Raw genomic sequence first — 11,776 nt, forward strand, 5'->3', positions numbered from 1 at the left:
GGTTAACTATACTAACCATGATTCCAACACTTAAAACACATCCTAAACCTAACATCATTCCATATTCGTGCTACAAATTAACCCAAACTAGGGAGAAGGCCATCGGGTCCAAAAAGGGTATTAAAAAATTCAACTTATGGGTCAGAAAGCCTCATCAAATCCTCAACCTTCAATATTTAATATTAAGTCATTCTATCTAAAAACAATCTTAACATTTATATTCACATGCAACATATATCACACTTATCTATAAAGAAGAGTAGACATAATCCTACCTCAAAGCCGAACCGCAAAACCTCCCACCATTCACCAAAATCTCGTCTTCATTCCACAAGCCCAAATTGCCAACACACTATCAAAATAGTAATCTACTCATTAATACGAGTCTAACAATACCCATATTGCACCACTGTGCTTCAAGTCTAAAAACAGCACCAAAAACTCCAAGTGGGTCCCACTTATGGAAAATGCATTTCCAAGGTCAACCAAATGTTCATACATGAATGAAGAATCATAAGCCTCAAGAAATGTGTGAAAACAAAGAAAATTTTGGGCTAAAATCAAGCCCTAAGCTAAATTAAGGTTTTGGGTCAAAAACCAAGAAATTGATCAATAAAGTGATGAAATCTTACCTTAACCTGGGTGAAAATCACGATAAAAAATGTTAATCAAGCTCTTAAGATACCCACAATACTCAATTTTGAGTTATTACACTCATTTGGGGTTTCTAAGTCCGAAAAAAGAATCAAAATGGCCAAAACACGGACCATAGTGTCCTTAAATACCCCTAACAACTTTGGAGATGCCACAATTTCCACCTATGTGTTGCTGTCGCAATCGCCATATGATTTTTCGTGATTGCGGTTGCTCCCTGGGCACAAGATGACATCAAAATCAAAATCTTGAATTTAACCCTTGAACTCATTTAGAATCTAAAGAACATGATCCAATAGTGAATTTTGAGTGTAAACCACATTTCAAATCCATTGGACTCATCAAAACTTTCATTAGAGATCGTTCAGGAAAAAAGTGGGACCTACACCTATAGTTTCATTTTTTTCATAAAATTTGCTCAATAGCCTAAAATAAGTCTGGGAGCCTTGGGAATTGAACCAAGGGTTCCCCTAGCCTAAAAATAATATTTCGGATATGATGGGGAGGTCGAATTTCCCATATGTGGTCTTTTCAAACAAATATGGGTCCCATCCCCTTATTCTAATTTTCTAATTATTTGACTAATAGTTCTAAATGAGCTTGGGTGTAGGGACCCAAAACAAAGGTCTACTTAGCCTATTTTGATATTCTTGATCTACTAGCATAGTCAAAATTTGAATACGAGATAGTTTCATTAAAGTTTTTGCCCAGTGGTCATTTGGAACCAGCGAAAACTTTGAAACAGTAAATTGACTCTAAAAACCAAACAAACTACTCGTTAACTGAACCGTCGGTCCTAGCAAGTCATAAATGACTTGGGGCGGATATGGAGAAGCAAAAATAATGGAAATAAGCAAAAATATTAAAAATGATTGGAAGGGCCATTACTATATCCACTACTAAAAGAACTTTCATCCCCGAAAGTCAACGGATAGAAGGAATCTCAAAAACTCAAAAAGATGAGGTACTGGGCTTGTATGCTCCCAACATGTCTCCTAGATAACCTCAACAAAGACAGAACACTTGCAAGGGATTTCACTAAATGTATCCTTTTTCAACCAGCACTATCATTCTACTTCCAAATAATCAAAACTCAACTTAATCGCTAAGTAGCCTCAAACTTATCCGATAAGGCTGGTACATGCACATCTGAACCACAACATGCTAATTCCATCTCTAAATCAGCACAAATCAATCCAAGTCTTATGCAAGAAAAAATTAACCCAAGACATACGTCATGCCACCAACTCTAAATCTAACTATAATCTTCTTTTACCATTCTACACATGCTATCTACTCCAAATTAGGAGAAAAATTACCTGAGTCCTGTCCATGTAATATTTTCATAGAGGACTCAAAAAACTAAAGCTGGCCCACTGAAAGTCCAAATGTAAAACATGAGAATAAGCTCATAAGGCACTATCTAGGCCCATAAATGGAGATAATAAAGAAATCCAATCCTTGTCAATGCTTACCTATCCGAATGAAAATCAAATAGAAATCTCAAAGTCTAAGGTATAGCTATTAATCATTGAATATTCTGCTCCAGGATGTCCTATCAACCAAGAACTAAGCCATACTGAATCCAACAAGAGTATACTACTCCCACTAGGTAAATCATCCAAAATTTCCAAATAAAACTAAACTCGAGGTCAAAACTAAACTATCCAATACCTAGTCTATGTGCTATTATTTGAACACTTATCAACTATATTCCATCTCAAATTGAGAAGAATGAATAGAAAACCACGGAGTAGGCTCAACCATTATATAAATAAAATCTAAACTGATACAAGTCTTTAATAAAGGACACTCGCAAGCTCTACTTCTCCAAGCCGAGATCTCAACACGAAGTCAAAATTGCCTTATCTCAATTACCCAAACAAAACCATAAGTTTGATAGGCATTCATACTCCAAATAAATCATAACTTCTAAAATGCCACACCAAGGCATCAAGTAAAAATTTAACCAATAATCCTATATCCTTACCAACCATTTAAATATACTTTAGTATCTAAATTTCATTTATCCGAGACCAATCACACCAAGACACATTCAAGGCATATATAAGGGACAACAATCACTACAAGAATAACCATCGACTGAAAACTCAAGCAACAACCTCTATAAAACTAGAGGGTACGCAATACAACCACTAAATAGGAATCATGCCAAAGTATAAATCACTAGTTGAAAATGTAAATAACTCACTCCATAATCATTAGAGGGCATGAGATATCTAAACATACTCAAAAACTTCCCAAAGATAAAAACCGCACCAATATTTGCAAAAACTCAAGTAATTCAGAGAAATATAATTTTAGCTGAAAACTAATAAATTTAACACTCTATCTCAAAAAAGAATATCCATATGCACATTCATCAAGGAGAAATACTCCACCATGACTCATTAAGTTGTACAAACTCTAAAATGGGGATATCCCAAATCCACCCATGTAGGACAATTACTACTCGATCCATCTAAGAATCATATAATCATAAAATAAATTTACCAATCTCGAAACCAAGGTTAAATAAAAGACAACCACATGAAATTAACAACTCAAGATAAAGAATTTTCAATTTACCAACTTAAGAGGCGACACTGAATTAATTCACCTCTAATTTGCTAAACTGTATCACCATATGGTTTTGAAGAGTTGATAATTAGGCATCTAAGGATGTGATACTATCAACCGCAATCACACCTACAGGACATCTTACTATACTTCTGGATACATCATCATACCAGTCATGATTACCTTATGTAATTTGATTCAACAAGGTAAACATGTAAAACCCTATTTTTTTGAGCTAGAATTTAAACTATTATTCCTACATGTATAAACTCAAATCTAATGATTATTATGTAAATATAAGTGTCTTGATTATTTACCTAGTATGTAAAGTTCTTTCAATGTGAAGAATATTCATTGGAAGCACTGAGGACAATGTTGAGTTAAGAACATTTGATTCGACCAAATTTTGGTATTTGATCCTACAAGGGTAAAATTTAAATGAGTATAACTTCTAGAATATATTGAATTTTGGGGCTCAAGAGACACCAAATCTTAGATAATGGAGTCCTCTTTCCAACATATCTAATTTTTCTTTACTCTAATACCCAAGCAAAAAGATATGAGCATTTTCATAAGGAACAGGTGAGGGTCCATAATTTCAGTGTGTCATGGAGAGTAATCTCCATGATAAGCTTCATGGAATGAAGGTTAGCCTCAATGATAAGGTATGTTCCATGATGCTATGTATAATTCGAGCTGTTTTGTTTGATTTCCCTTAGGATAAAAGATAATGTGGTCTTTTCACTTGTGAACGACCTTTAAAACCTATACGAACCTATTCACATCAATTTTTATGACACAAAATCAAGTATTCCATCCTCAAACACAGAATCCAAGAAAATAAAAATTTAAGGGTTTGATCATACATGTATCTTTTAGATTCTAAGTTCTAAATTGCTTCAAAATTCGTGTGTATCAAAGGCATGTTACTCTTCCCCCACTATTATTTTATCAAAAGTATGTGTTTGAAATTGTACCCATGTGATTAAATAGTGGTTTCTGAATATTGGTTTGAGGATTTTTGAATGAATGGATCTTAATAGATTTCCCATAGTTTTAAATATAATTGTTCATGATTTGTTTACATGTTTTAAATCCATTGGGTTATATGGGTATGGGAATTGAAATAGGGGTCGAGGCATTCCCCAAAATAATGTTTTATCATTTGAAATTGGTTTAGAAATTGTGTTACCTCAACCCACTTGTAATATAGTTTGGAATATAATTTGACTTACTTAACCACATAATTGCATAGCATGAATAATTAAATTGGTAAACTAGATTTTTAAGGTCTTGTTGGCCATGCTTGATTTAATTAACTAACAGGGGTCAAGGCATTCCCCAAGTTGATTTGATAAATGAAAATAAGTGGAGGCATTCTCTAATTTGATTTAATAAACAAAGTGGGTCGAGGCATTTCTTCAAGTTAATAGGGTATAATGATGCCCATGTTGCGCCTTAATGTATGATTCCTTGGTAAATAATTGGGTTTTGTGAAAAATGTTTTAAATTAGGCTTAAAAGGGGTGATGTGGCTAAGTCTTGAAGGTGTGGGTCTTGAATAAATTATACTGGAAACTAATCTTTGCTAGCATGAGGGTTGGTGTTGATGACCGTATTCACAGTTCACAAAATAGATATATTTGTATCCTAGATTGACGTGGGGTTGGGGAATTCACTAGTCTTCCTTGATACCTCCAGTTTGTAAAGCCAACATGCACTGGGCCCCTTTCAGCAGGAGGAGCTGGACCCATTTAGACCGTGAGTATCTTTTATGATGGTTAAGCTATATAGTCTAACTTAATGTTTCAAAGTGCATGCTAAGTATTTTGCCTATCATAGCTTGTGATATATATATGTATATGCATCTGATTATGTGCATTGGATATGAATTATTTTGAACTGATGATCATAGCATTATTTTACCCTTATCCCTTAGTTAACTTCTAGTGCTAATCCCACTAACCATCTCTAGATATTGTATCCCCATAAATACAAGTCTGAAGCACCAATATATTTTTAGTATAGTGATAGATTTCTAGGTCGTCAGCTTTTAGTTTTGAAATGGTGAACTTCCATAATTTGGAAGGATTATCATTTTAAAGTCCTATTTCTTTTGTATCATTGACTATAATTTTGTTTCTTTATAGCTATCATTGGCTATATGTCCCAACTTAGATTAATTTACATTCTTTTTAGAGGCTTTATGGATTACTACGAACTTAGGACTAGTTGTTGGATTCTTAGACTTTTTTTAAGTTATTCTTAGTTATCTTGTGATATGTTTGAAATTCTGCTACTATACTTGAATTGTGTTTCATTTGACTAGGTAAAGGGGGCGATCTCCGATCCTTATTGGGATTTAGATACTCATCACGGATAGGCCCTAGTTTGGGTATGGGAAAAGATGGTAGTAGATCCTAGGCTCATGGTCAATTGAGTGTGCATAAATCCATGTCAAGTAGAGTCTCTTTTATGGGTGTGTAGTGTGTCAAACTTATAAGGGATAGGCTATAAGGGATTTAGAAAATGTTTTTTATTCTTTCAAACTCTAGATCATGCAATTGTGTTGTCCATATGAAAGTTTTCCAACATCCTTCCTTTCTCTAATTCGTGGGCTATGTCTAAATGTTGAGGCAATATAAGTGCAAAGGCTTAGCTTCCTAATAGTGTGGTCCTTTCTTAATGAGTTATGAAAAGTTGTAAAATGGAACAAAGACTTGAAAGGAGTCCATTAGTGCATTAAGGTCTGTTGATTCAAGTATGTACCTCTAACTTCATGAATGATGAGTTTTAACCTGAGGTAATATGTGTAATTTGTCTCTTTCAAGAATTTTATTGCAAATATCTCGCCTAAGGGGAAAGACTTGAATCTAAATATTGGGATAGTATTTATGCCTTGGAGATAGTATAAATTGGGGTGTTATGACCTATGACTAGCAAGGTGATCCCGAGGTTAGTGATATGGAGTTTTATATTTAGGAGTCAAAGTGAGGGTAACTTTTAGTTGAAAAAGGGGATAGTTGTAATTTCATGAAGTTTAAGTGAGTGTTAGGGTTGATATGCTCTTATGTTAGTCGATCAAAGAAAGTAGTTATTTACAATATTTGCAACTTTAGTTGAAATAATAAAGTGGCTCATGAGTACTTGATATTGTAGTAGTAAAATAAATGATAGGTTGTGAATGGATGGATTTGTTGACTAATAATTTTTTAATTTAACATTCAATTGGAGAGATCATAAAAAGTGGGGACTTAGTGGTATTTATAGAATCTTGAAGATAGTTGGAATGTAGGCATGCGTAAGAGGATGTGATGTGAAATGGCGAATGTTCTATAGACCATAATGGGTTTGGTTATGAGACTTAGATCGAGTATCCTTATTACCTAGCTATACCCATTGACATTTTCCTAGTAGTTATAAACTAGAATAGAATGTGAGATGATGTGTAGTAGTAACATGGTTAAGAAAAATGTGCTTGTGGACCATAGCTCAGTTAAATAAGGGGTTTAGGAGGATTTCTCTATTTGGTAGACTAGTATATTATGAGAGAAATTTTTTTGGTGGTACATGATTATTTCTAAACACTAAGTTTGAACTTTAGATATTCATTGTAGTGATAAGAATATTAGCTCGGGAATTATGAAGCAAGATTTGTGAAAGTGAATTAGTAGGTTTGATATAATGTGTGAAAGATCTTATGTTGATGACTTATGAAATATTAGAGTGTGTAATTGGGATATATGCATAAGGTCTTATGTTGAAGTAGAAATTGTGGCCAAATCATTAGATAGATAAAATCTTTAGGTTTTACGAATAAAGTGTACTCGGTCTTGAATTATGTGTGCCATGTATGCCTAGCTAATGTTCTTAAATTCCTTATGGAGAAGTATAGGGAGTTGTTATATAGTGTAATACAGAGCTGAATTGAGGGAGAAGTAAATCGACTATATGAACTCTTGGTATAGTTTTAACATTATGTTAAGTTATGAGATTATGATATTACAGATGTAATGCTAGTATTCTAAGGATTTGAAATGCAGTGTTAAGTGTTTAAAAGCACAAATGTTTATGCCCATGAAAATGTTAGTTATAAGGTGATAACTTTGGTGGTTGGAGGAAGTTAAGATTAGTATCCCAGAAGGAAGTGTCCTAAAAGAATTTAGTGTCTTCATATTAAAGTTGTCGATGGAAGTTTTTGTTATTTTGCATAGTGATACAACCCATTGTGTGGAGTGTTGTGCATTTATATTTAATGAGGAGATATACCTTCATGATTAGGATAGTGACCTTTGAGCTAAGGGGGAGATGATGCAAATCTTAAATTTTCTCATGGTGATGAATTTTAGGGATTAGTCAATATAAGTCTATTCTCACTCTAGAAAATTCCTCCAATTTTTGTTTAAGAGAACATTCAATCAACATCATACATATTCGAATGGTGTCTATTCCTAAGTTTATAGTTCTCTATTCAACCTATGTCCATGTTTTGACCCTCAAAGTATGATCTAAGTGTTCTGATGTATGAAGCCCTTCGTTCTTTTGGGATCATATCTCACATCACAGACCCCCCTTAAGTTGTGTAATAAATATATGTTGTAATTGAATACTATCACTCCTATTTTGGAAGCTCATACTTTAGTCCCTCAGTTACTCTCCTTGGGTCATGAAGATAGTGGTTATGGAAGTGTAGTTATGTTTTAGATTAAAGAGTGGATTATATTTACTATAAAATTTTGGTGTGGCTACTCGAACTAAGGTTATAAAAGAAACATGAAGAGTGAGATAAAACTTTTGTGATGTGAAATACTTAGGAGGGGAATATATGGTGAAAATATTTGTGAAGGTGATAAAGGTTTCTAGGTTCTTAGTGTGGAAATTCCTAAAGTGTGTGTAGTAAAAATAAGCTTGAATGTTGTGATTGATATATACATAAACCATTCTGTTATGTGGCTAGTACTCTTTATAATACCTGATATTGTTTTATTAGAGTATTTATATAGAGTAGTATTCTTTGATGGATGTAATGTATAGAGCCTTGCAACTGAAGTTAGCACCTTTTAACTCTAGATTAGGCTTTAAAATAGAAGCAATGTATAGATAGACCTAGGCTCTTGTAGTAATGTGTTTTGTGGGGAAATTGTAAGATTGAAATGGTGAAGTGTGGTATGCATAGCTGAATTCATCGTTTGGAAGTATTGCTATATTTGAGGGCTATTAGACGTATCACTGGGGGTGGAGAGTGCTTTTGTTCTTATGTTCCACTAAATATTTTTTCATGTCTTGTACCAATCTTAATAAAATTAAGGATTCCTGGAATAATTCTTGCTTTACGTTGTGATGATCATATTTTGTATAACTCATGCCTATTAAGGATGTTAAAAGGGTAATCCCAGTGAGTTTCAGGATTTTCAAAAGTGTTTTAAAGCTATTTTTGGAGTCTGAGGCAGTGAGACTCCACGATAACACCGTGTCACGAAGGTTACTCTTCGTGAGAAGAAGCATGGCATGAAGGTTAGCCTCTACGATAGGTTGCATGCTATTTCGAGGTGTAAAATTTCATCTAGTTTTGATTTTCTCCCTTGGGGTGAGGGTATTTGGGTCTTTTACCCCTTGAATGACCTTAGTCTCATATCTCATGATTGTTGCTTTCATAATTTACATTGTGATGCCATAAAACCCTTCTCTTTTGATTCTTTTATGTGTTTTTTTGAAGGAGAATTCTTAATGTGAAGTTACATATTTTTTTCAAAACTTGTATAGCTTTAAAATATTCCTATCCATTATTCGAGGACGAATGATTCAAAGGGGGAGAAAATGTAACACCCCACATTTTTGGGCTAGAATTCAACTATTATTCCTATGTGTATAAACTCGAATCCAATGATTCCTTTGTAAATATAATTTTTATGATCATTTACCTAGTGTGTAAAGTTCTTTCGAGGTGAAGAATGTTCATAGGAAACACTTAGAGCAATGTTAAGTTAAGAACTTTTGATTCGATCAAATTTTGGTATTCGATCCTACAAGGGTTAACTTTGAACGTAGGTTATTTCTGTTATATATGAAATTTTTTGGCTGAAGACCTACCAAATTATAGATAATTGAGTCGACTTTCCAACTTATCTAATTTAACCTTAATCCGATACCCGAATAAAAATTGTGAGCATTTTCATGATTTACAAGTGAGCGTACGCGATTTTACCGTGTCAAGGAGGATAATCTCCATGATAAGCAGCGTGGCATGAATTTTAGCCTCCATGATAAGGTATTTTCTATACCGTTGTGTAAAATTCGTGTTGTCATGTTTTAGTTTCCTTAGGATGAGGGGTAATGAACTATTTTCTCTTATGAACGACTTTTAAACACTATATAGACCTATTTACATCAGTTTTCACAACACAAAAGCTATTATTCCTCTCTCAAACACAAACCCAAGAAAACAAAAACTAAGGGTTTCATCGTATGTTCATCTTTCAAATTCTAAGTTCCAAATTGCTTCAAATTTCTTGTGTATCAAAGGCATATTACTCCGCTTTCACTATTTATTTTATCAAAAGCTTGTGTTTATAATTGTACCCATGTGATTAAATTAGGGTTAGTGAATATGGGTTTGTGGTTTTTGGAATGAATGCATCTTGAATGGATTTCCCATGGTTTTAAGTACAATTATTCATTCTTTGTTTTCATGTTTGAACTAATTGGGATGCATAGGTATGAGAATTGGAATGGGGCCCGAAGCATTCGCCCAAATTAATATTTTATTATTGGAAATTGGTTTGGAAATTTTATTCCCGCAACCCACTTGTAATATGGTTTGGAATATGATTTTACTTACTTAACCACACTATTGCATTGAATGAATAATTAAATTCGTAACCATGGATTTTGAATGCCTTGTTGTCCATGCTTGATTTAATTAACAAAAAGGGGTTGAGGTATTCCCCAAATTGATTTGATAACTGAAAAAGGGCTGAGGCATTCCCAAATTTGATTTAATAAACAAATGGGGTCGATGAATTCCCCAGTGTTAATTAAATTATATTGCCATCCTGATAAACTTGCAAGTGTAGGGTATAATGATACGCATAGGGTACTTGAATGTATGATTCCTTGGTAACTAAATAGATTATGTGAAAATTGTTTTAAATTGGTCATAAAGGGTGTTATGTAGCTAAGCTGTGAATGTGTCGGTCTTAAATGGCTTGTACTGGAAACTCACATTTTTGGCATGAGGGTTGGTCTTGATGATCGTGTACATAGTTCATGCAATCGATATATTTGACTCCTGGATTAACGTGGGGTCGAGGTATTCCCTTGTCTTCTTACATACCTCCGATTCATGAGGCTAACACACACTGAGCCCTTTCAGCAAGGGGAGCTGAACCCATATAGCTCGTGGGTGTGTTTTATGACAGTTAATCTACATAGTCCAGATTAACGTTTAAAAGTGCATGCTAAGCCTTGTTCCCTATGCCAACATATGATATATGTATGCATATGCAGCTGATTATTTGCATTAGATTAGAATAATTTTGAACTGTTGATCATGGAATTATTTTACCCTTATCCCTGAGTTACATATTAGTGCTTATCCCATTAACCGTCTCCGAATACTATATCCCCATGCGATGTAGGATCTGAAGGCAATTCTATTTTTCGTATGCAGTAATAATTTTTTGGGATTTCAGCTGTCAGCTTTGAAGTGGTGAGATTTTACTCTCCAAAAGGGTTATTATTTTAACGTCATGTTTGTTTTATGTCATCAAATACAATTTGGTTTCTTTTTAGCTATCGTCGGAGGCATGTCGTGGCTTAGATTGATTTTAGTTCTGTTTAGAGGTTTTATTCATTAATGTGGACTTCAGATTGGTTATTGGATTTTACACTTCTTTTGAGTCATACTTATCTATCTTGTGATATGTTTGAAATTTTTTTGCTATACTTGAATTATGTTCCGTTTGACTAAGCAAAACGGGTGTTCTTCGGTCCTTGTTGGACTTGAGATACCTGTTATGGTCAGAACTTGGTTCGGGTCGTGAAAATACAACTAATCTAAAGTTTTATCTAACACTTGACCACCTACAGTTGAATCTAGTAAAATCTTTGTGTTATAGTCATGAGTTTCAACAAAAGAGAGATAATACCTCATTTGACTGTTGGTGATGTGGAAAATCCGTAAAAAAAGATTTGAATCTCTCTTATGCATTATAAAATTTCTCGTCCAACTTTTGCTTTAAACTGAAGATTTCACTTCCTTTCCTTGCAGTCTTGCCTAATGAAAGAATCAAATAAGGATCTTATTTGTCACATAGTCCCATGTAGTACTAGACTATGAAAGTTCTGCATTTAACCATTTCTTTGCTTCCCCCATAAGTGAGAAGGGGAATAACATGTGCCTCACGTAGTTTTTGGAGACTCAAGTGGGAATGAAGGTGTCATTGATCTCCCAAAACTAAGACATGATATATCTATAGTTAAATCTCTCTCTCTCTCTATATATATATATATAACTACCTTCCCAAAACTAGCATAATAGCACA

At 34.0% G+C, this 11,776-nt stretch overlaps 1 non-coding gene across 1 annotated transcript; it reads left to right on the plus strand.

Annotated features, from left to right (window-relative positions):
• Window positions 1–11,391: 11,391 nt before the first annotated feature.
• On the plus strand, window positions 11,392–11,495 carry LOC124897424. Its single transcript, XR_007054144.1, has one exon. It is a non-coding gene; the product is annotated as a small nucleolar RNA R71 (small nucleolar RNA).
• Window positions 11,496–11,776: the final 281 nt, after the last annotated feature.

This window comes from Capsicum annuum, chromosome 3 (genome assembly GCF_002878395.1).
Source record: "Capsicum annuum cultivar UCD-10X-F1 chromosome 3, UCD10Xv1.1, whole genome shotgun sequence".
NCBI classification, from domain to species: Eukaryota; Viridiplantae; Streptophyta; class Magnoliopsida; order Solanales; family Solanaceae; genus Capsicum; species Capsicum annuum.